Source organism: Castor canadensis, chromosome 19 (assembly GCF_047511655.1).
Source record: "Castor canadensis chromosome 19, mCasCan1.hap1v2, whole genome shotgun sequence".
NCBI classification, from domain to species: domain Eukaryota; kingdom Metazoa; phylum Chordata; class Mammalia; order Rodentia; family Castoridae; genus Castor; species Castor canadensis.
The window spans coordinates 31,879,271-31,906,455 of NC_133404.1; positions in this window are offsets into that span (position 1 = coordinate 31,879,271).

Genomic DNA, 27,185 nt, shown 5'->3' on the forward strand with positions numbered 1-27,185 from the left:
AGCTTTAGTATCAGCTACAGGACTGTGCTGCTGAGTGGACCTACGGTGTGAAGTTTAGAGGCAGGAGAAAGGTCTCTGCTGCAGAAGAAGGGTAAAGGGGTAGTGAAGAGAACAGCAGCTTTGATTGCTAGGTTTCAACTTTGTCTAGCATTTGCCATGTAAAATTGAGAAAGGTACCAACACAGTAGGCTTCAGTTGTTAATGCCTTCTTGTTACGTGACTATCACTCTAAATGAAATATTGTGTGGATGATGCCTGGTCTATAGTAAGTGCTCCATAAATGGAGACCTTTGCTATTGTTGGCAAGACAGTAGTGAAGAGATGGTTTTTTGAGTCTGACAGGCTTGGTTTAGAGTCCTGGTCTGCCATTTCCTAATGAAATGACCTGAGATAATCTACTTGGATTCTTTTTTTATTCTTTTGTTTTTGTTTTGAGACAGGCTCTTGCTATGTAGCCTAGACTGGCCTTGAACTCATGCTTCTCCTGTCTCAGACTCCCAAGTGCTGGAATTACAGGTGTGTACCACAACGCTCTAAACCACTTGATCTCTGTAAGCCTCAATTTTCTTGGCATTGTGCTGGGCTTATTGAGTGAGAATATGCATTACTGATTGAGTGAGAACATGCATCTGCTAGCATTTGATGAACTGTGATATTTCATGTAACTGTGGCTGGTGATCATGTCGTTTTCTGGTGGTCTTCCTTCTATGAGTAACAAATATGTTCTCATTGAGATGCAGACAATACACTTTATTATCTTACATTAAAACCACATTTTATAATTATATTTATTGGGAGATTCATATATCAATTGTGTACTTTAAAGATTTCAGGATTTTGAGTTACTGGATCTACTATATGTGTTTTAAAGATATTCTGAGGATGCTTTCCCATAAAGATATGCAATAAGGATGCAAGGTAATGATCTGAAGCATTCACTCAAAGACAAATGTTTAACTTCCCTCATGAAGTTGAGCATCATGGAACACTGTGTTTCCAAGGTTTGAGATCCTGACTTAAAGCTTTGTTTCTTGCCTCAACCAAGGGTATCATGGATTACTTAGGGAAACAATAAAAATTTTGTAGTTGTGTTGGGTCAAATCTCCCTCTGCTCTTTCTATCAGACTGGAAATACTCTTTTCATTTATTCATTGAATTTAGACATAAGAGAGAGGTGCTTAAATTATTGTTAAGAAGGAGACATTAGTTGATTGTCACAATTTTGAGTTTGAGCCTGAAGTTGTTTAAAAATGGACATAGTGGGGCTGTGGTATAAGAACTGACATTTAATGAAGGAATCTTATTGCTAAGATCATTTTTTCAAAGTATCATGTTCAGATCCAGATGGGGTCTATAGCAAAGCAATAGCTGGTTTGAACATTGTAGAAGACAAGCCAGATGCAGAGATTTTGTGTGTGTGTGTGTGTGTGTGTGTGTGTGTGTGAATGAAGTCTTTTAAAGTAATTAACTATTTTCTAAGTCAGGTTTTATGACCTTAGTTAAATAAGTCATCAAATTTGTTGCCAATATTTATGAGCTTTAAATCTATTGCTCAGAGATCCTCAAAAGAAGTAACTTACTTCTCTTAACGCACATGTGGCAATAATATGAGCATACAGATCAGAAGTAGAGTTCCTCACAAGAGGCCACGAATAGCCAAGGCAATACTCAGTCAAAAGAACAATGCAGGAGTTATCACAATACCTGACTTCAAACTATATTACAAAGCAATAACAATAAAAACAGCATGGTACTGGCACAAAAACAGACATGAAGACCAGTGGAACAGAATAGAGGATCCAGATATGAAGCCACACAACTATAAGCAACTTATCTTTGACAAAGGAGCTAAAAATATACAATGGAGAAATAGCAGCCTCTTCAACAAAAACTGCTGGGAAAACTGGTTAGCAGTCTGCAAAAAACTGAAACTAGATCCATGTATATCACCCTATACCAAGATTAACTCAAAATGGATCAAGGATCTTAATATCAGACCCCAAACTCTTAAGTTGATACAGGAAAGAGTAGGAAATACTCTGGAGTTAGTAGGTATAGATAAGAACTTTCTCAATGAAACCCCAGCAGCACAGCAACTAAGAGATAGCATAGATAAATGGGACCTCATAAAACTAAAAAGCTTCTGTTCATCAAAAGAAATGGTCTCTAAACTGAAGAGAACACCCACAGAGTGGGAGAAAATATTTGCCAACTATACATCAGACAAAGGACTGATAACCACAATATACAGGGAACTTAAAAAACTAAATTCTCCCAAAACTAATGAACCAATAAAGAAATGGGCAAGTGAACTAAACAGAACTTTCTCAAAAGAAGAAATTCAAATGGCCAGAAAACACATGAAAAAATGCTCACCATCTCTAGCAATAAAGGAAATGCAAATTAAAACCACGCCAAGATTCCACCTCACCCCTGTTAGAATAGCCATCATCAGCAACACCACCAACAACAGGTGTTGGCAAGGATGTGGGGAAAAAGGAACCCTCTTACACTGTTGGTGGGAATGTAGACTAGTACAACCACTCTGGAAAAAAATTTGGAGGCTACTTGAAAAGCTGGACATTGATCTACCATTTGATCCAGCAATACCACTCTTGGGGATATACCCAAAAGACTGTTACTCCAGAGGCACCTGCACATCCATGTTTATTGCAGCACTATTCACAATAGCCAAGTTATGGAAACAGCCAAGATGCCCCAGCACTGACGAATGGATTAAGAAAATGTATCTATACACAATGGAATTTTATGCAGCCATGAAGAAGAACGAAATGTTATCATTCGCTGGTAAATGGATGGAATTGGAGAACATCATTCTGAGTGAGGTTAGCCTGGCTCAAAAAACCAAAAATCGTATGTTCTCCCTCATATGTGGACATTAGATCAAGGGCAAACACAACAAGGGGATTGGACTATAAGCACATGATAAAAGCGAGAGCACACAAGGGAGGGGTGAGGATAGGTAAGACACCTAAAAAACTAGCTAGCATTTGTTGCCCTTAACGCAGAGAAACTAAAGCAGGTACCTTAAAGCAACTGAGGCCAATAGGAAAAGGGGAACAGGTACTAGAGAAAAGGTTAGATCAAAAAGAATTAACCTAGAAGGTAACACCCACGCACAGGAAATCAATGTGAGTCAATGCCCTGTATAGCTATCCTTATCTCAACCAGCAAAACCCCTTGTTCCTTCCTATTATTGCTTATACTCTCTCTACAACAAAACTAGAAATAAGGGCAAAATAGTTTCTGCTGGGTATTGGGGGGGGAGAGGGAGGGGGCGGAGTGGGTGGTAAGGGAGGGGGTGGGGGCAGTGGGGAGAAATGAACCAATCCTTGTATGCACATATGAATAATAAAAGAAAAATGAAAAAAAAAAAAGAAGTAGAGTTCCTGGTGGGCATCTGTATGATACTGACCCCCATTTACTGAACAAGTGACTTACCTGTGTATTTCCCAACAGCAGTGACATAAACCATTATGGGAGAAGTCATAGGACTTTCCCTTCCCTGCTTGTAAAAGACCTTTGTACATGGTGGAGAGAGGGCAGAGGCAAAATTCACAGCTTACCAACAGGTGTTGGTTGAACTTAGCTTATGTTAGTATTGTTATAGGTTTTGTGATTTGGACAAGATTGTGCCTGAGCAAAAGACATGCAAATAAATAGAAGATCTGCATGGTCACCAATATAGGTTCAGCTTCTCAGACAGAGGCACTATGAGGAGGGTCAGGCAGGGGACAGCAAACTGGTGACTATTTCTTAGCTCAGGGCAAACCAGTTGTTTAAATTCTGGGGAGCATTTAAAATACAAATGCTTGGTCTTTCTAGGTAATTCCAGTACACTTCTTGAGTGAAGACCATGGTTCCAGACTCAATGTCTGAAAAATGAGTTAATTTTTATTGTCCTCAACCAATTGAATATCATCTGGTAACCCTTATTTATTTAGAACAGTGGTAGGGTCAAAGTTTAAAGCTGTACTTTCAAGGAAGAAATAAAAGTTCATGAAAAATGCCAGGCATGAGTTCTTAACCTGTGACTCTTGACATCATAGGGTATCCATAAACTCTTGAAATTGTATGCCAAGTTTTGAGGGTATATAGTGGATTTCCACAAGGGGATGGGTGCTTGGTGAGAGGGAGAAAGTTCATACTTTTCAGAAGATCATCAAAGGAAGGTATAAACATCAGACCACTGAGGGGCCACTGGGTGAAATTACATGTCCTCAAAGAGTTGTTAAGAAAGACTGTCTGCGGGTCCTGAGTGTTTTGCTAAATCTTTGAGTTCCCTCCCTCTGCAGTTGTTCTGCCATCAGTTCCTGGATTCCAGGGACTAGAGAAGCTCTTGCCTACCAAACTGACATGGAGAAAATCACCTTTCCTTGTTTGCTTTAGCAGAGCTGGGAGATTTTGATCTCAAAAAGCATGGATGACAAAGTGAAACTAATACTGAAGACAAGCACACAGAGAAGAAAATCGTGACTAAACAGGTCACAAGACTCAAAGGTCGGCTGGAGACTTCACGTCCTATACTTACCTCCACATTTCTGTCCTGGTCCCCAGGTGACTTTCCAGTCATTCCCACCCCATCCTCCACTCCACTGTCTGGGACCATGTTACTTCTGCGACATGGGAACATTCTCATGAACCAGACTGGCAGATTCAAGAGACCCTGCTATCTGTTCTTCCTGCCTTCAACCCGCCTTCACTGCATCCCATTTTTAAATCAGGATTGGGGAATAGATTTGGACTCACATGATAAGTCCCACTGAAACTAGAATTTGGGAGCCAAGGCCCAAACTCTTAGGCTTCCATATGTCAAGTCCAGGTATTCATCCCTATATGCCGAATAAGGAGACATGGTGAAGGACAGAGAAAGGGGATTTATTACTTGGCCTGAGACATGCTGTGGGAAGAGGCAAAGTAATCACTCATACCATCTGCGGTCATCTTCGGGCTACAGGCATGAACTATAGCTTTAAATAGATGAAGAATTAGAGCAGGAGACAAAAAGATATGCATAATTAAACAGACCCAGTCACAGGTGTGTTCCAGTGGCTGAGTGGGGCCTGGTTATCACTGTCAAGTGATTGAGGGGACCAGTCTGGTTCCCAAAAATTATTACTGTTGTTCCAGAGTGCAGTCTCATCATCATAGGTAATTGTCCTCATTTGGTGGAGGGGTGTTCTGTCCTGCATGGCTCTACTCTTCCTTAGGGGAAGTTTCAGCCCCTTGTCGTAAGTATGTTACTGATCATTCCTGTCTTCCTTGATTCCACGGTGGCTGTAGGAGAGAATGTCTCAAGGCAAAGGACAACAGGTATAAGATGAAGGTGGAGATGCCAAGCTTTTCCCTTGCTTTTAGTTAATTCTTGAGCCAAAGTAAGGAGTCAGTGCTTTTCAGCAAAAGCAGTTTTCAGCAAAAGCAGTTTAAGAACCTCTTACACTGTCATATCTGACATAGATCATGGTTCCTGATTTAGGTTTTCAGCCCTCTCCCTCCTGGAGTTCTTGGTGATTGTGCCACATGTAGCATGGATATGGGCTATGTATTGCCAACCCATTTTTTTTGGCATTAGTGGGGTTTGAACTCAGGGCCTTACACTTGCTAGTGTGCTCTACCACTTCAGCCATGCCCTCAGCCCTGTTTGCTTCAATTATTTTGAAGATAGTATCTCACACAGGGCTGGCCTCAGACTACGGTCCTTCTGCCCACCCCTCCTAGGTTGAACTTGGCTTATTGGTTGAGATGGTGTCTCATGAACTTTTTACCTGGACTAACCTCCAACTGTGATCCTCTAGATCTCTGCCTCCTGAGTAGCTGGGATTGCAGGTGTGAGCCACCATACTTGGTCCTTATTTTCCTCCCTTTTCTTTGTCAATTTTATTCCTTCCTTTATCTTAGACAGGGAGATGCTGTTATCCCTACAAATGAGGAACAAGTCACATCACACACTGCCTTCAGCTGCTGGAGAGCCAGTCTTCACAGCATGGTGCAAACTTGCTCCCTTCTGCTGACTGAATGAATCTAGAGCACTTCTGATGCCCAAGCCAGCCCAGTGTGAACTCTGTATCTATAGGCTGTGGATGACTGATGGATATCTGTCTGTGGCCTTTCTGGCTATTTTGTTTGTTGACCTAATTCAAGCAATGGCTCCAGGGCCCTGTTGAAACTGGAGCCCATCACTGAAATGAACTTGGCTGCTTTCCTTCTGAATTCTGACTGTGCTTCCATTACTATAGGCCCAACTCAGATGGACTATGGAGGTGCAGTGCTGACAATGTCTGGTGTTGACCTCAGCTTAGAGCCACAGCTTCTTGCCTTATGCTTTCTTGGAGGCTGGTGTCAATCCTATGTGGTCTGTGTTATCCCTGCAGTTGTAATTTGATGGGCCAGTGTCCCTAAGTCTTGTATTTCCACCTTGGAAAATGCTGGAATGCTAAATTATTATTAGGAGCAGCAATGTTAGCAATTTTATTTTATTGTTTTTATTGTTGTGCCAGGTAGGGGCATATTGTGGCATTTACAGAAGTTCTTACAATATATCAAATATATCGAACTTGAATTCATCCTCTCCACCATTCTCCTTTATTCATCCCCCTATTTCTGGAATGGTTTCAACAGGTCTTATTTTTTTCATTTACATACATATGTACACAGTATTTGCATCATATTCAACCCTCCCGTACCCTTTTCCCACCTCTTCCTCTACTTGTACCATTCCCTGAGGCAGGAAATTATTATTTTATTTTAATAATAAAAGCAGTAAGAGCATTTATTGAGCTATTCCTATGTTTCAAGCTTTGGACTAAGTGAATTACATGTATTGTTAAATTTACAAAATGGACTGGAGGTGTGGCTCAAGTGGCAGAGCGTTTACTTTGCAAGCACCTGCTTTGCAAGTGTGAAGCCCTGAATTCAAACCCCAGTCCCATCAAAAACAAAACCACAAAAACACAAAAAACAAAACAAAAACATAAACAGCATATATTGTTTTATTTAATTCTCATTAAGAATCCTATGATGTAGTTTCCATTTGCTACACAATGTTCCCAGTGGGGAAACTGAAGCCCAGAAGGATTAAGAAAATTGCCCAAGATCACCGAGGTAGTAATAGGTAGAGCTGAGATTGGAACTCAGGTTAAAAGTCTATGCCCTTAACCATGATGGCACACTGTCTCTACTGCCCATTATCCAAGTTCATCGCTGATTGACAAGTGCTAGAACTCCAGTGGAAAGCATCACTAGTGATGTTCTTATAATAGTCAGTGTCACCTGGTTAAGTGTCTTTGGTAATCTCAGGTCTGCATAAGCAAAGTTCCCAGGAGTTCATGGGCACTCCTCCTGAATGTCTGTGAGTACTCAGGGTTTCAGTGTTGGAGGAGGGAGTTGATACCTTCTGTCATCCCCAGTGGGTGTTGTAGACTTGTAAGGAAACATGATCAGCAGAAAGTGGAGCTCATTAAGTATTTCATGCCTGGGGCAATTATAAAACTCTACTGCAATAGACAAGCCAACAAGACAGCATATGTCAGTGAAAAGCAGGAGATAGAAGGTAGTTGCCTTCATAGCCTAAATAAGAATATTTGGTCCAATTGCCAAAGTCTTTGGCCTGTCTTGGCACATAGATAGTCCTGGCATACAGCAGCACTGCCACGTGGAAATGCTGCTAAACACTTCAGTCTGTGCAGGCAATTACGTTTTGTATTTTGCACTATTGTGTTAATTGCGATTACTTTGCATTTGTTCTCAAAGAAAGTTAAACAGTTTTTAATGTATTTTTAAATTGCCAGGAATGTTCTGAGGGATCTTTTGGCTCTTTGTTTCTGCCATCTTCTGGATCAGACTTCTTATAAGAGACACTAGTGCTTATTAGGAGAACTTCCTATGGGAACCAGCAGACCTAGGCTCAGGGGTGCTAAGATTTCAGGTTCTGTGGTAGTGGCTGGGAATGTAGCTTACTTCCTTAGCAAACAACAGAATCTGTCTCTGGCTATCTTGATGAGAAAAAGAAAGGCATTTATTAGAAAACATGAGGTAGTTTACGTAAAGGAAAAGCTGAAGAACCAGGCAGAACAGGAAGCGAGAAAGTCCCAGAAAAAAAAAGGCATGGAAACAATTTGTCCTTTCAAACTTCTCATTATCAGGAGGAAACCATTCATTTTTCCCTTTGGGGCTCTCTAGCCAAGACTCCTGGAGTGAAACCATTTGACTATTGCTCGGATGGAGAGCCCACCCTTGGTGTAAGAGATGTTTAAACTGCTTTTGCTGGAAAGCACCGACTCCTTACTGGGGCCATCAAATTAACTAAAAGCAGGAGAAAACCAAGGCATCTGTCCTTTATTTTGTATTTCTTTGCTCTAAGGTACTCTCTTTGCAGTCACTTTGCAATCACCCTGGATTCCAGGAAGGACAGAACTGATAATATCTTTCTAACAAGGAAACTTAACTACTCCTAGTAGTAGAGCCTCCTCAGGATGGACCACCTGCCAGGTAACAATGGATAAGAACTCTTGAACCTCTTCCAGAAGGACTGAGATAATGACCAGCCAGACCACACCTGTGACTGGGACTGTTTAACTATGCATACCTTCCTCCCCTGGTCCCCAGTTCTTTGTCTATTTAAGCCTATAGCTCATGTTTGTACTCCAAGACTGCTGAATATAGGCTGAGTGCATCCTTTGCCTCTTCCCATATCCTGGACCTTGTAATAAATCTCCTTTCTCTGCCCTTTACTGTGTCTCTTTATTTTGCTTATAGGGGCAAATGGCCAGACCTGACATGTGGAAGCCTAGGAGTTTGGGCCTGGGGTCCAAAACTCTGGTTTCATTGGGACGAAGAAGCAGCACCTTGATGGGCAGCTTACAAAACTGTTTCCTATATTTCTGATATCCCTTTCCCCTTTTCCATGCTCCTTGGCACATAACTTTGAAGCTTTTCTCATCAAGAGGAGATGCTGTTTATTCCCCCACCCTTGAACCTGGGCTGTCCTGGTGACTAGTAAAGGTGGCATGCTATTTCTTAGCATCTACCTCAGGAGACGTCTTAAGCTTATGCTTCCATTTTTGGAACCTGTTGTGATAGTTTGATGTATCAGTATGACTGGGCTAAGTATACTGATTTAGCAGGGAAAACATTTATGGGTGTGATTATGTTTTAGAAGAGAGTATGTATATATGTATACATACATATATATTTTTTGTAGTACTGGGATTTGAACTCAGGGCCTCATGCTTGCTACACAGGCATTCTACCATTTGAACCACTCCATCAACCCAAGAGATTAGCATTTAAATTGGTAGATTAAGTAGACAAGATCACCCTCACCCTGAGTGAGTTTCATCCCATCCATTGAAGACCCCAGTAGAAGTTAAGGTGAAGGAAGGGTCAATTCAGTCTCTTTTTGAGCCAGAACATTGATTTTTGCCTTGACTTTGAATGTTGGAGTCCCTGGTTCACAGGCCTTGGAGCTTGAGCTGAATTATACCACCAGCTTTCCTGATCCTCCAGTCTGAAGACTCAGAGAGTAGGACTTCTTTGCCTCCATCATTGCATGGGGCAAGTTCCATAATAACCCTTCTCGCCTCCTGCTTCCCTTCCTCTCTGTATACACATGTACTGTCTTTGTCCATTTTGTGTTGCTATTAACTGAGTACCTCAGTCTAGGCAATTAATAATGCCCAGAAATTTATTGGCTCATGGGTCTGGAGGCTGGGAATTCTAAGACAAGCATTTGTCAAGGGCTTGCTGCATCGTCCCATAATGGAAGGGCAAAGAGAGGACAGACAGGAAGAGAGACAGAGAGAGAGAGAGAAGGGGAGAGAAAGGGAAAGGGGATGAAATTACCTCTTTTATGCCGAACCCCCTTCTATGATAAAGGCATCAATTCCTTCACTTTACCCTTGTAGCCTATTTGCCTCTCATTGGGCTCTACTTCCATTAGCCCCCCAACACTGTTGCACAGGGGATTATGTATTTTTGGGGGTCACATATCCACTCTGTTGTTTCTGTTTCTCTGGAGAATCCTGACTCACACACTCATGAAGTCATGAGAACAAGTCCTTGAGCAGTGATGACTTGTCACAGCTGAGGACATATTAGGTCTTAAGACAATAACCAACATTTCTTATTTCCCAGTTTTTGAAGTTCAGGAATCTAGTTGCAGTTTAGCTAGGCAGTCCCGGCTTGGATGCTTTCATAAGGTTTCAGGCAGGTGCTGGCCAAGACTGTAGTCATCAAATCAAAGTAGGATGCACTTTAAAGGTGATTCCCCCACATGATTGGCAAGTTGGTAGCTGGCTGAAAGCATGTTATTTCCCATGAAGGACTTCAGGCTACAGGCTGCTCCTGTCTTAACAACAGCATGGTCAACTGCATTGAAGCAAGAAACCTAAAAGAAAAAGTCAAAGTGGGAATGTCTCATAAATGTGCTTTCACTTTGCCACATTCTTTTTATTAGAAATTAGCCACGTTTGACCTTCATTACAAGAAGAGGTGAACTAGGCTCTACTTTTTCAAAGGAAGAATGTGTTAGAATTTTCAGAAACAAAAAGCCAGTCTCTCATAAAACTTCCAACCAAATATAAAAACACAGGTAAGTCTCCAAAATCAGCCTGGTCTGCCCACATCAGCTGAACCTCCCAGTTAACCTAATTTAGTGTTTCAAGGCACTAAGTTTCTGCATGGTTTGTTACACAGTAGAAGTGGTAGAGAGTCAGGATATCACTAGACACAAACCAAGGTCAACTAAGAGACCTGTTTTCAAGGGGCTAGCTGTTCTGTAAGAGAATAGGATAAGTAGTTGTAACACAGGGAAATAATCAAAATAGTAGACAATCTTCAAGATCCAGAAAGTTCATAGACTGTACGGTCCAGAGCGTGGACGCCATGTGTATTAATCCATTTGTTTGATATTCAATGAAATGCCTGAGACAAGTAACTTTATAGAGAAAAGAAGTTTGTTTAGCTTAACGTTAGGAGTCTGAAAGTCTAAACATTGTGGTACAGGGCATGGCAAGGACCCCCTTAGCTGTATTACCTCATGGTGAATGCTCATGGTGATAGAGCTAAGAGAGCAAGAGATCATATAGCAAAACAGGAAGTCTGAGAGTGATTTAGGGGTTGGGTTCACTTTTATAATTGATCTTATGAAAGCTCTGAGGTCTCATGACAGCCATCTTAGTCCCTTCTGAGAGCAGTTCTCCCAAATGGCTAATGGACCTCCCACTAGTCCCCACCTCTTAAGGTTGGAACCTCCTTCAATATCACCACAGTGGGACACAAACCATATCCAAACCACAGCCTTACACTTATCTTGAATAGCCCTTCAAGCAGGGCACAGTGCATATGTGCAATGGTGGATTCTTGACTATGAGGAGAGTGGTCAATGCTGGTGAGGTATTAGCATTGGTTTCTCCTAAGAGATACCAGCTGGACTGGATTTCAAAAGCTCACAGGAGTTTCTGCAGCACCCAGTGGCATTCCACTGAGAGGATTTGGACATGCAGGTGTGAAGCAGCATAGCATATTGTAGGAACTGCAAGTATGTAGTTTGAAATTTCTAGAATCTGAGGTCTAAGGAAACATTGGTTGAAAACCAATGAAAAAGTAAGACTATTTTTAACTTGAGAATAAGCTGGAGAGAAAATCCAGATTAATGGTAATTAATTTCAGTGAGTGATTGGCTAGGCAAGACTTAAAAAACATTCTTTCCTTGCTTTCTATAAGATTGTTTTAATTTTCCTATAGCTTCTTGTTAGAGATGCAAGCAATTTTTAATATTAATGGGAGTTTTTCTTTTTACCAGTACACAAATTAAGAAGTTTAATGGTACCACTATTTTTTGAAAAAGTTGGATGAATTAACATTTTATCATCTATTCAAAATAGACTAGTCAAGGAAGAAAACTCATTGGCTTTCCAAAATGTATTTAATTATCACTTCTTGGCCTTTTGGAGAAGATCAAGTATAGTATCTAAAAAGAATTTAATTATAAAAGTAGTGCCCCTAGTAATGACTCAAACAATACAGAAAGGTTTATTATAAAAATGATTATTTATTCCCTTTTGACTTTCCATCAACTCTTCCTAGTTAGGTAATGGTTTTCTTACCCACAGTTATTAAAATATTTGTTTTAGTCTGTTTTTTGCTGCTTTAACAGAATAGCTGACCGTGGGTGATTTGCAATGAGCAGAAATTTATTGCTTCACAGTTCTGGAGGCTGGAGATCAAGGCACTGGCACCTGGTCCTTCCTGTGGTGTCTTCACAAGGCAGAAAGCAGAAGGGTGAGAGAACAAAAGAGTGAATCCACTCTTATGAGCTCTGTAATAATGACAGTAATGTTTTCATGAGGGCTGTCACCTAAATATCTCCCAGCTTTAGGCCCCACTTCCCAACATTATTGCAGTGGGGATTAAGTTTATAACACACTCATTCTGAGTGAAGACATAGCAGATCTTGTCATATATTTTATTTAAATATTCTATCATTATATTTATAACCTTAACTAAACTTAGGCATTTAAATTTAGGTAAAATTTTTGAGTATACTATGAAATAGGAATCTAAGTTTTTCTTTCTTTTTTTTTTTTTTGTGGTACTGGGGCTTGAATTCAGGGCCTTCACCTTGAGCCACTCCACAAGCCCTATTTTTGTGAAGGGTTTTTTGAGATAGGGTCTTGTGAACTATTTGCTGGGGCTGCCTTTGAGCCTCGATCCTCCTGATCTCTGCCTCCTGAGTAGCTAGAATTACAGTTGTGAGCCTGGCTCTGACTTTTTTTTAATCTTCAAATTTCCTTTAAGAGATTTTCCTGCTTGAGTAAAATATAACAACACACACACACACACACCCTCCTTTGTCTACTAATACCATAGAACTAAGAAACTCAATGGTAGAAAAATTTTATGTTTACTAGATATTTTCAGTCACTAAATTGAAATGCCTGTATGCTTAGTTTTGAAATTTCTGTCCTATTAATCTAACTACAATTTCCTACATTTATGCAAATTGTTCCAATTAGTATATATTTGTATTATGTTTTAATATTTGATGAGGCAAAGTGTCCCCTATTTTCTTGTTTGTTAAAAAGTCTTTGTTGGGTTTCATGTTTTTATTCTCCTTTCAGATGATTTTAAAATCAGGCTTTCAAACTCTCGTTTTAAAATTCCTGTTGGGCACAGGTGATTTTTAGGGCAGTGAAACCATCCTTTGTGATATTGTAATGGTGAATACATGACATTTTGCATTTGTGAAAACTGAACCAAACCAAAGCAAAAAAAAAAAGCCAACCAACCCACAAAAAAAACCAAACTAAACCAAAACAAAAAGCAGCAACAACAACAACAACAAAAACCCTGTACAACACAAAGAGTGAATCCTAATATAGAATGTGGACTTCAGTGAAAAGTGTTGTATCAACAGTAGCCCATCAAGTGTAATGTACCACATTAAAGCAAGATATCAATAGGAGGGGAAATTGAGGGAAAAGGGAAAGAGATAAATGAGAATTCAGTGACTCAATTTTTCTGTAAACCTAAAACTTCTCTGAAAATTGAAGTCTTTAATATAAGCAAAAATCCTATTGGGACTTTTGTTTGAGACTACACTGATTAAATTGTGGGGAACTGGCACCTTTAAAATGTCAAGTTTCTATACACAGGACCATGGAGTATCTCTCTATTCAGATTTTCAATGACATCCTTCATTAATATTTTATTGTTTTCTTTGGGTATATATTCCACATTTTTATTTGTTCATAGGTATTTTATGACTTTCTTCCTATTGGCAATAACCTTACTTTTATTTCCACTATGTTTTTTCATTAGCTATCATTCCTAAATCCTTGGATTTTCTAAGAAAAGGACCATATCAGTATTGGAAGAGCTATTTTCTTATTTTCCATCCTAAAATTGATAACTTTGTTTTTTCCCTTATGTTCTTCTACTGAATAATACTACTTCTACAGTAATGAATGACATAGGCAAGTATCTTTTCCCAGATAGTAATGGGATTGCTGTTAAGGCTTCACAGTCAACTATTATATTAGCTAGCACATTTTTCCATGTATTGTTCATTCTTAGAGATGAGGTGAAGAAAATTTTTTCTATATCTCAGTTTTGTTTTTGTTAAAATACAAGTATCACATCTTTTTTTTAAATGCTTTAAGAATCTGTTCAGATTATCATGTTTTTTCTCATTTAATATATTATTATAGTGAATCCATTAGCATATTTCCTATTGTTGAACCAATGTGCATTCCTGGTATATACCATGACTTGTGGAATAACATTTTAAGAAATCATTAAATTTTATTTGCCAGTTCCTTACATTTTTAAAGCCTGTATTTATAAGTTGGGAAGGCTGATTGCATTTGGGGGTGTGATTTTGAATGTATGTTCAATCATTGTCTTTGCAGTCAAGGTTGTACTGGATTCATTGCAACAGTTGAGAAGTAACTATATCCAAGAAGTAATAAAATACATAGATAGTCTTATAGCTAATGAATTTAAAAAAATCAGACCAATAACTTAAAATATTCCTCGGTGAGTTCTATCAAACCATTAACATATCTACTAACTGTAATCTTATACAAATTCTTCTATAAAATAGAAAATATAAAACTCTACTAAAGTTTTTTTTTATGAAGTTGGCATGAGCTGAATTCTAATATCAGACAAAATTTAAACTCACATGCACACAGACACAAATATCTAATTTCTAGTTTGGAAAGGACTTCTTAAATAAGTCTAAGGAAATAAAAGGAATTAAAGAGGAAAACCAAAATGCATTACAACAAAAAGTTCTGTTCATTACAGTGATGTTTATATATTCATGTGTGTACGTATATATGTATGTATGTATGTATATATGTATGTGTGTATATATGTATGTATGTATGAAAGTATTATGTGGTACTGGAGTTTGGAACCAGGTCTCTGCATGCTAGGCAAGTGCTCTGCCACTGAGCTACATCTGCAGCCATTATGGTGTTCAAAGTAGAGAGATGGTATCTTCATAGCATATACCAGAAAAGGTCAAAACCAAAAATATATTTTAGAAAATTCTTCTAGAACCAATGAGAAAAGCAGTTAAGGATATGAGTATGAGCAAAATTAATACTTCTGCCAAAAGATTCTCATGAAAAACATCAAGCAACCATAATTGTACACATTGCTGGTGAGACTATAAATTCATGTAACCATTGCACCAAATAAATAGTCATTATTTTTTAAAATTGAAGATTCAGTTATATCCAGTGTGCTGAGATGTGTTCAAGTGTTCTTTGTAGCAACATTTATGATAGCAAATGTTTAAAAATAAACAAAAGTCCATTGGTAGGAGAATGAATGGATGGTGATCTAATCATATAATTGAGTCCTGTATAGCAATGAACAAGGGACAACAGCTATGGATATTTGAATATTGATAGTGTTAAAGCATAGTGTTAAATGAAAAAAAAAAGCAAGCTGCAGTAACACCATACAGTATTAATACCACTTATATGAAGGTCAAAGGCATATAAAGTGTAAAATAGCACCTTATGTAGGGATTCATACATTATAATAGTAAACAAAGATTATCTTGTCAGTTAGATCCTCTGTAGTCACCTTGCACACTGCTTTTAGAAGTCTAGTTACCCTTGGATGGGTAGAAAGAAACTGGAATACAGAAGAAAGATGGTCCAACACTTGGGGGGTTTCAATAGCACTGAGAATGTTTAATTAACCTGTTGAAGGTTTCTAAGTATTTTAAAAATTGTTTTATACCTTATACCTCTATCTTATTTATATTCTTTAGGATGTATAAAGTATTTCATGATAATAGTAAATAATCCTTGAATTTACTCTGGCTCTATAAAGTAACAATATTTTAATTGCTTATCTTACTCAGCCTACTAAAAGGGTTGTTTGGAAAATGATTATTTATTCAAGTGTATTATAAACTAATTGAATTTTAAGATGGTGTTTGGAGGTCTTGAGTTCTTCAAAATGAGTGTGTCACTTGAAAAGGTAGGCTCATGAGTAGCTAATTAAAATATTTAATTGAAAATATTAAACTTACAATGGCAGAAAGTGTAAACACAATCAACTTACTTTAAAATCTGTATTTGAAATAATTACCATGTGTCTTTTGAAAATGAAAATTATAATCTTTATGAGTTCAAAGATAAATTCTGAACAATAATATTAAAATGCAATTATAATTCAAACTGCATTTTAATCATTAATTCTGTTTTTAACTACAACATTACATCATAAAAAAACTGTAATAATTTTTAGGTTGTTAGAACTGGCAAAATGCCAAAAGCATACTTATTTCTAGTAATGAGATACAAAATTAAGTCAATTTAGTGTGAGTCTGAGTGTATATATTCAGGCATATGTTTTACATATAAACATGTCCCAAATTTTATATATATATATATATATATATATATATATATAAAATGTGTGTGTCTATCTCTCTATGTATCTATTATCTATCTATTTATATCATTGTGAACCCAATAAATGATGGTTTTGATTTGAGAGAAGGAATTTAACCTTCTTTTCTACCAAGTGTGCCCTGCCTCAGAGAGCTTCTGTTGTTGCCTCTTTCTGGGATGCTCTTTCCCTAGGTATCTTTAGGGCTAATGTCTCATCTTGTTTTTATCTCCATTCACCTTGTCACTTACATCTTCCCTCCTCAGCATAGGTGTGTTAGTCAGGGTTCTCCAGTAAGGCAGGATCAGATAGGTAGGTAGATAGATAGATAGATGATAGACAGAGAAGTAGAGAAATAGATAACAAGGGGGATTTGTTAGTTGTCTAACATTCTTATTTTTTACTTGTCTTTCGTTGTTGCTAGTTGTTTGCAAAACAGAATGTAACCTACTAGAGGATAGGGATTTCAGGTCTGTTTTGTTTATTAGTGTATCACTAAGACCGCAATTGATACTTGTCTAGTGAATACAAAGTGAGTGACTACTATTCCAATGAAAGAACTATTGATCATTAGACCAACTGTGTGCTAGTCCATTTTCCATCACTGTAACAAATACCTGAGGTAATCAACATATAAAGAGAAGTGACTTATTTTTAGCTCACAATTTTAGAGGTATCAGCCTGTGATCATATGGCCCCATTGCTTTGGGGTGGTGGCAACACATCATGGTGGGAGAGAATGGTGGAGCAAAACTGCTCACCTCATGACCAGAAAGTGAAAGAGGGAGAAAAGGAAGGTGACTGAGTTCATGATCCCCTCCAAGGGTACACCACTTTCAATGATCTGGAGACCTCCCACAAGGCCCCACCTCTTTTTTGGGGGCAGGGAGGGGCACTGGGGTCTGAACTCAGGGCCTCACACTTGCTGGGCAGGTGCTCTACCACTTAAGCCACTCCACCAGCCCTAGGCCCCACCTGTTAAAAGTTTTGCCACTTCCCATTAGTTGCACACCGAGAACTAAGTCTTTAATATATGAATCTTTGGGTGCCATTCCAAAATGTACAGCACGATATAGCACACAGAGTTGTTTAAAATGAACTTACGTTATTGGACAAAAGTATATATAGACATATATTTTCCATAAGCTCAATGGAACTCAAATTATAAATAATGTAAAATAATTTTATTGTAAAGCATTAAGAAGATACATTCAAAAGTTGTACAAAAGATGTTAGTGTTAAATCTTACATATCCTAGTGTTAACTTGGTAATTTTTGGACATGTTTTGTTCTTGGATAAATAAATAATTAACATTTCTTTTAATTAAGATTGTACTTACCTATTTAGGATAGCTGAGGGTAGGGGGTTAAAAATTCAAGTAAGCATGCAACAGAGAATATTTAAAATACCACTTGGAAGTCTTGATTTAAAAATTACATATGATTTGTGGGAAAACACTACCTGTACTAAAAAAAAATGCTGGGCCTCGTGGCACATGCTTATAATTTCAGCACTCAAGAGGCTGAGGCAGAAGAATTGCAAATTGGAGGCCATTGTAGGCTATATAGTAAGACCATGTCTCAGAGAAGAAAACAGTTTCCATCCTTTACCCCAGAGTTGGGCTCTAATACTCATCCTATAAGTTATCTGGCTACTTGAGAAGAAGGAGAAAGTTTACAAAGTGGGCTTGGGTCATTTGTTGTCCAAAAATATAAGAGTAATATTAAGGATTTAGAGGTCATACAGAAATTTTTCAGAAAGGTGGTTTCCATTAGGAAAATTGTGATAATTTGACCAACTAAACTAAATTACAGAGAAGACAGCTTGCATCTATAAAAAGCAGGACACTATAATAATATTGGAAAGTTCTACAGTTAGTTTTATTCAAGTAAGAAAACTCCCCTGCACTCCCCCACTTTGTGAGTTCAGAGCTGAGACTCTGCCTTCCTGTTTGGCTAGGCTCATGGTAATCAGGGATCCTGGAGGTGACATGGAGGGTAGATACATGGAGATTTGATGGGCACCTTCATTTTTGCCTCTGTGGAAGTTTTATTTGGTTGATATTCTGGCTTCAGTAGTAGTAGTTGTTAGAGGTGGATTTTTTCCCCTTGATACAAGTGGAGCTGGTTTCATGACATCTTCAGATTCACCTGTTTCTCAGCATCACCTCCTCAGATGTTTGGCTCCCAGGCTCACAAGGCCCCTTTTTGGAACTGTTTCCTGCAATTGCACTTCTCCAATAACTTGGAATTTTTCTTTTTCCCCTTCAAGTACTTAGCAATCATACCTAGTTAACAATTTTTCATATTAAATTATTAAAATAACTATTATGTTTCTGTCATCCAGCTGGTCTTCTTTCATTCCTACTTCTTTTCACAGGGTTACCTTGTCAACGAGTTGCTCTAAATTCTTCAATACATTACCTTGTTTTTAGAATCATGTGTACATGCAAGCACACATACCCACACATACACACCAACAATCTATGTAACCTACAATGATTCATTCTATGGCTTAGAAAGGCCCCAAACTTTTCCAGGAGTCTTTTTAATTTCTTGCATCCAATCATTGATGTACCTTCCTTCTTGGGTCCTCTACATTCTTCCATGTTGATCCACTGCAAAGATTAGCATTTTTTTGAGTTCCCTCAAAGGGTGGAGTCACAAAAAAGCACTGATGGGTGTTAAATTTTGCTCATATGGAAAAAGAGTTTATATTAGAACAATTCAGGTTATAATAGATACATACATGGAAATGTCACAATGAAACTCCCTGTGTAGCTATCCTAAACAAACAGAAAATGTCATTTTAATTTTTTTTGAAAATTGAAGAACAGGAGGGTAGAACAAGTCCTGCCAGGTGTTGGGGTGGTACCAGTGGGAGGAGTGAAGAGGTGGGAAAAGGATGCAGGAGGGTTAATATGGTGCAAATAGTGTGTATATATGTATTTAAGTGGAGAAATGAGACCTGTTGAAACTATTCCAAGAATGAGAGAGAAGTGGGGAGGATAAAGGAGAATGGTGAGTCGTTGAATTCAAGTATGATATTTTTGATATATTGTAAGAACTTTTGTAAATGCCACAATGTACCCCCACCCAGCACAACAATGAAAATAAATGAGTGAAGGAATTAAATCACCTTAAAAAATTAGTTATGTTCCCCTAACATTCCTCCCCACTTGTCCCATCATTGGAAGTTTTCACTTTCATTTTACTTTTTTTTTTTTACTTTGATGTGTTGGAGGTTGAACCTAGGGTTTTATGCGTGTTAAGCAAGTGCTGACCACTGTACTACAACCCAGTTATAAAATATAAACCCAGTTTATAATTTTTAAAGCTATGTTATTTAGCACATGGAGCTTCGTGATCACAGTATGATCTTGGTTGGCTATATTTTTTAATTAATATTAAGTATGTTCTTTTTCATCTTTGTTTTTGGCCCGTTTATCCTATTTGCATTCTTTGACCACCTCTGCTTTTTTACATAATATTGCAAGGGAGCTGACTCCTAGGACTCCTTATCAGCCTGGCCAGTGGGTTGCTTTGAAAGGAGAGTAGAGAATGGAAGGAACGGAAAGGTAAGAGTTTTATTTATTTATGGAGATACTGGGGTTTGAACTCAGGGCCTCATGCTTGGTAGACAGGTACTCTACCACTTGAGCCACTCCACTAGCACTGTTTTGTGTTGGGTATTTCTGAGATAGAGTCTTGTGAACTATTTGCCTGGGGTTGTTGAATAGATCTTCCTGATCTCTGTCCCCAGAATAGCTAGGATTACAGGTGTGAGTCACTGGTGCCTGGCATTGTAAGAGCCTTTATTGTCCTTCCTGTCTTCTTCCTGTCTGAGTTTGCATCACCTTTTGCACTACTCCACCCACTACCTACCAGCCTATAGTTATTCCAGCAACCCTAGCACCTCTGAACACTGGGGACAGGCCTCCTTTCTTTGTCTCAATTCATCCTCTCCTCATTTTGACATGTCAGTTCCCCCACGTCTGTATTTCTCTGCATTAAATTCCCTTTACTGACAATACTTACAGTGGTTTCTGTTTTCTTGGTTAGATGCTCAGTACAACAAAATTTCTTGCTTTTTGTGTTTGTATTTATATTACCATGCTCTCTCTTGCTAATGTGTATCCAGCATGTCTTCCTTTCATCTCTTCATCATTTTCACATGTTTTGCCTCTTCTTGTTTTAATAGGGGGGCGGTTTGCTCTTTTGCTTAATTGAAGAGTATTTTTTTTCCTTTTAAAAGGTGAAATTAGCCCTTTTTCATTTATTTTGATCACTTTTTTGTTATCCTGTTTTATAACTTTCAAATAATATGTTTAAGCTGATCTTTTAGCTTCTTTCTCAACTTTTGATTGGTTGATTAAAATTTTGTTTTTCTCATTTACTTGTAATAATTTAGAATTTAAAATCTTACCTCCAGTCATTAAGATAATGTAAAAAGAAATGTCAGTTGAAATATAATGTACTAACATTAAATTGCTCAAAACAAAAGTGTGCAAAATGAAGACTGCTCACACAGTAGGCATACTCTGTGTTCAGCACTTTGGAAGGCTCCCTGAAGCTCTTTTCGACTCGTTTCTCCTCCCTGAAAGGTACCCCTAAATTTTGTTTTGTTTGGTGGTACTGGGGTATGCATGCTCCCTCTTAAGCCATGCTCCAGCCCTTTTTGCTTCGGTTTATTTTTCAGATTGAGTCTCATACCTCTACCTCCTGAGTAGCTGGGACCACAGGCGTGACCAACACAACCAGCTTATCTTTTAATGTAGGGTGTCACTAACTTTCTTCTGGGCTGAGATTCCCTAACCTCTGTCTCCTAAGGATTATAGTCATGCACCCCAATGCCTGGTCCGTCCCCCTAAATTTTGGCAAGCATTTTCTTTAGCCTGTGCTTTTCTTCATATTAATTCTGTGATCGCTGAAGAAAACAAAACCTTTAAGATTTCTAAAAATTTGTACTCATCCTCTTCTGGCTAAGCCTCAGGTTTTGATAGAATTGTATAAATCATTGTTAATTTGTCTCTAGATTTTTGAGGATATTGTATTGAAATTTCTTTTTTGATCTTGCTATTAAAAATATCCATGCTGAACAGTTGAATTTAACCTGAGAAGTATCTCGTCCCCCTTATATTTGATTAGCTCTAGGTTTTACTGGTTGCTCTTCTCTCTAGTATGTCTTATATGTAAGAGTTTTCTCTGTTTTGAAAATGTACATATAATTTTTGGTTGGCTGGAGTTATAGTTCTGTAATATCCTTTTTCAGAAATAGCATATTTGTTGCTATATTTTCTGAGTCCTTGAGCAACAGAAGAAAAGCCTAGCTTATTTTCATGTGTGAATGGTAATTTGGAAGGCTAAATAACAGGCCGACAGCTTCTTATATGAACTCAGGGATATACTCACCATGTTCTAGTGTTAGCATTTCGTACAACAAATTCAGCACGTTTGTTTCTCTTTCCTTTTTAATAAGCTTGTTTTAATATTCTGGAATCTCTCAGTTGTATTTTTTAAATTAACCTTCAAATTCAGAAACGAGCTCAGGGTACATCTAATAATATGTGGTGACGTTCAGCATACCCTTTTAGTGCTTAGGCACTTTAGTTCTAAAAACTCAGGTATTTCTTAAACAGTACTTCACAAATACACACCATTTGTCTTGTGCTGTACATTTTAAAATTGGGCTTTTAAATGACTACATTAGCATTTTAGTCTATAAACATTTTGTTATTCTGTCTTCCTCTGCATTTTATATAATGGTAGTCATGTTTTTGTCTAAGATTTTAAATTGTGATTATATCTCTTTACCAGCATGCATAAATTCAACATTACCTTTAGTATCACAAGAGATACTCCGATTTTTGGCAACATTTTATTCTCTTTCCTGGATTCTTGCTGTTTCTTTGGGGAACCATGTGTTTTACTTATACAGAGTGACTCTTTTCATGCTGTTTAATTTCTTTAAATAACTGGTGATATATCACCAGTGTGTGTGTGCATGTGTATGTGTTACTTCTTTCTGAATATGTTGTGAAATACACACACACACACACACACACACATGCACACTGCCTAGAATAGTGAACAGTAGTAAGTGATAAAGAGCTACTTGGTAACTATAGGTTCTCCTTTCTCTGCTATGGGTGGAAATGTTATTTAGAGTGTCTTGGTGGAATGAGGAGGTAAGGACCATCTTCCCTTAAGGTACATAAGCTCACATCCATTGTGGTGGCCTGAAGTTGCCTTGGTAACTACTCAGATTCTCATTTTTGGCTGTAATACCTGTGTGTGGAGTTCAGCACGAAGCCACAGCTTTCTCCTGCTATCTTGATCATGTTGGTTCTGTGCTTAAAAGAGAGTGATCACTTGCAAAAATTATTTCTCATTTGATGTTGTTTGCCTGGATCAACTCAGTCCCATCCTACATGTTTTCTGTCCTGTAGACAGTTTCTAATATTTCTTATCATCTAGTGGATTGTGTCTTGGCTTTTCAATGTTTCCAACAAATTATTGTTGTTAATATTTTGCTTTTGTCATCTTACTGGGATGATAAATTAATTTGAAGGACAAATTAATAACTTTTTAAGTGTGTTGTTTGCCATATTCAATGAAAAGTTCTGATTAGTTTTAACTCCTCTACCTGGGACAACCTTCACCTAATATGGTTAGTCTCTCTGACAAAGTGTCAGTATATATCTGATAAACAACTTCTGTGGATTTGGATCAGTACTTATAATGGGGCAACATGATGGTTATTATTTATGTTAGCATCACTTAGCTTTAGGTAGAAAGGTTTCAACATGAAGTCTCAGTTGTGCCCAGTCACTGAGAACCAAAGCTAGCTAGAGCTGAATCAGATCAGATTACCTGACATATCCAAGAGGTAGTCCTCTGACTCAAGTTGTGAGTGGGTCTCTGGAGTTCAGATTCCTCTCTAAGTTTTCAGTAGTAATATACAAATATATAAGCATGCTTGTATCTGGCTTTGAAACCCAGCCTGCTTAAATGGGGTGCATGACCCATGAGTGACCCTTGATAATTACCTTTCTCTGGAGGACTTGAAGACATCTGTGTAATTCCAGATGCTGCCTGGGATCATCACTTCATCTGAAAGTCCATCTATTTAACTTTTATCCCCAGTTCTGACTCTGACTTACCTGTTTTAATTGATCCACTGAGCATTGATCATAAGGTTTACACATAGTAATTTGGATTGCTAACCACTTTCTTTGGAGGTCAAATTTTATTTCTACCATATGAACTCAACCTTTTCCCCACAAAATCCCAGACTGTTTAGTGGCCCATTGCTAAGTTCCAAGAAAGTCTCCTGATAGAAAACTCAACTGGCTTGAATAACCAGAACACATTAGCAGTTTTCAGGGGATTGTCTTAATTTAAAAAACGGACTTATGGTCAGTAATGGTTATCTATTGATATTGGAGTTGTCAATGTATTATCTCTCTTTCCTTAAATATACAATAAGTGTGTAATACTTTTTAAAGAAAATAAGAGCTGACACATAATTTGAACTATTATTGCCAAGAACTAAACTTTTAATTAGAATGGAATGTTTAATAGTTGGAAGAAGAAGGTTTGTAGATTGAAAATTTGTGACATGAGTTGTTGCCCTGCCCACTACTTCTCTCTCAACCTGTGTTTTTGTAGAGAATTATTAGAACTTGATCAATTATGGCCATACTTCATTAGGGAAGGGTAGAAACTTAATGTATTATCAACAGTTTTAGTGATTGTGATATTTGCTACCTATATTTCAACAAAAGAAATGTTTAAATATTTAAATTCATGACTTTGACAAATGGATTAATAATTTATAGTCTATTGACATTTTTGAAGGTCTCTTCCAACCCATATCCCAGGATGTGCTGATTAATTAATGCTTAAAACTTTTCCCCACTACTGGTCTCACTTAAATATTGGACCACATTGGTGCAGTAGGAATAGTATGGAATTCACCAACATTCTCATTTAAATCCTAACATCACTGATGAATTCCTGAGCTTCTGAATTTGATCAAGTCACTTAAGAGAACTAAGCTTCTGTTTGTACACCATATGGTAATGATTGTAATAATATTATACCTAATAGAAGGGTGATAATACCTACTTCATAGCATGAACATTAAAACAGTAGTCTCTGAAATTATGAATTTTTATTTCCACAGAATGCCTAGCTGTATAACTTGTGAAAGTCACCAACTTCTCCAAGGCTCAGGTTCTTCATATATAAATTGAAAATCATACCTTCTCATAAGATTGTGATGAAAAAACATAAGCATATTACATTTTAATTTCTGAGCATTATAAAATTCAATAAATTCAAATATTTTATGTAAATCTTAATAAATTAATGTACAGTTATTGGATTTTCCTCTCTTTCTCACCATCTTTTACTTTTTATCCTGTATGTGTTCTCTACAAAATGAATACAATAATATCCAACATATCTCTGGCTTATAACATATTTTGTTGGGACATTCAGAAATAACCAAATAATCACTGAGCATGTGGAAATTTGAGAATCTATGAATTGACAGTTATTGAATATATTGTGATTCTACAGTTTTCCAAAGGAAATAGGCATTTAGTTTGATAAGAAGTAGTATAAATATGCCTCCATCTGTCTGGTTCCAACTGGTTTCACTGACTCTGATAATTTTCAAATGGGATAAAGACATAATGATGCACCTATTATAAATTACACACTAAGTTGTTTCTTTTTATATGTTTTTTTCCTAAATGCATTCTATAAAACAGATATAATGTTCTATTACTTGTCTGAATTCTTTGGGTACAGAAGTGTTTCAGAACCATTAGTTTTCCATTTATTTAAAAGTATGTTATGAATATACTGATTATTACCCAAATCTCCTATTCCAGTCTAGAAAAGTGCTCTGTTATCAAAGCTATTAAGATTTCCTCAATGACACTTATTTAAACCAAGTGTGATTAAGCCTAAAAGTCCCATAGGCTTTTGGGTCAGGTTACAGGTTATATTAGATGTAAGGGAAGTCATGCTTCTGAATGGGAGTGGGAGATTAGCTTTCATTGCAGGTACTATCTTGTAGAACACAATGGTAACTTTCAATTTAAATGTATTTTGAGAACTGAAAGCAATGGAGAGCTCATAGGATCAGGCAGAAACTGTAGTGGATTGATGATATGTAGAATAAAGAACAGCATTGAGTGAGAATTCCACATTTGATGGCTTTTACAGCTTGAGGGAAGGTTTTAACTGGAGATAGACTGGGGAGTTTTCAAAATTTAGATAGAAAATCCATCTGGCTTGAATAACCAGAACACATACTTGAGGATAACTCTTGAAGCTGCGATGTGAGGTAGCAATGTAGGAAAGGAAGAAAATATAGAAAAAGGGCCCCCAAGTTCTGCACTTAAACATTGTTAATCGTGTGTTAACACTTGAATCACACAGGCTTAGTGCTGTAAGCAGTCCTCCGACCAGGAGGCAGAAAGAATTGAACTGAGACTTCAGCTTCTACACACCACAGAGGACACAGAATTTGTGGTTTCAACTCAGTTACCTTAACTGTTCTCTAAAATAACAAAAAATGCTTTTTGGATAAACATCAGAATACACATTCTCTAAAATGTATCACTTACAGTGTCTCAGACATTTCAAAATTACTTACCATGTGTAGACACAGATAAACGTGACTTATACTCAAGTGACAGACAATCAGTGGATATTGACCCAGAGATAATACATATTATTATTATTAGCAGGAAAAGATTTTAAATTAGAAGACAAGAATGTTAAAGCAGCTATTATAGCTGTGCTTATATAGAAACAATAGTTATGTATAACTATTCACAATTGCTGAAAATATAAAAGTTCCATTAGAGATATGGAAACTACAAAATAAGTAAGTTTTAGGATAAAAAATACAGTATCTGGGGAGCCAACTGATGGGATTAATAGTAGACTGAAGAAGACAAAGAAAATAGTTGATGGACTTGTAAATAAGCCAATAGAAACTATTCAGTGTGCAGAATAAAGAAGAAAAATTGTGTATGTGAGAGAGAGAGAGAGAGAGAGTCAAGAACAAATTTTCAGAGAGGTGGAACTATGAGAAGATGTAATATTCATCTTATTGGAGTCCTAGAAGAGACGTGAGAGAAAAAAGTATAGAAAACATTTGAAGAAATAACACAAATCTTTCCATGGGTGATTAAAAAAAAAAAAAAATATATATATATATATATATTTTTTTTTTTTTTTTTCATGCAGTTCAGCCTAGGCCCATCAAGGTAACTTGTTCACAATCAGATATATTGAAAGCATCCAGAGACAAATGGTATGTCATCAATCAGCAGGAGAAAAGTGATTGGCTTGACAACTAACTTTTCTTCTGAAATAATGGAATCCAGGAAACAATGGAATGATGGTTTTAAAGGATTGGGGATGGAAAAAACCTTGTGAATTCTGAGTTTTACTTTCAGTCTTTCTTTAAGAATTCTTTTAAGAGAAAATAACAAGTGACAACTTTCCATGCATGATAAGAAACAGTCACGGAAAGTCATGATTGACAGGGAAAAACATGAGCTTGAATAATTTAGAAAGAATGAAGCACACTTGAAATATGAGGGTGAATATAAAATGATTTTTACTCCTAATTTTGTTAAACATAAGTTTTTAAAGCAAAGCATACAGCTTTTACTTTTTATGTTTAACTATATTTAGGTATAATATATATTAAACCCATA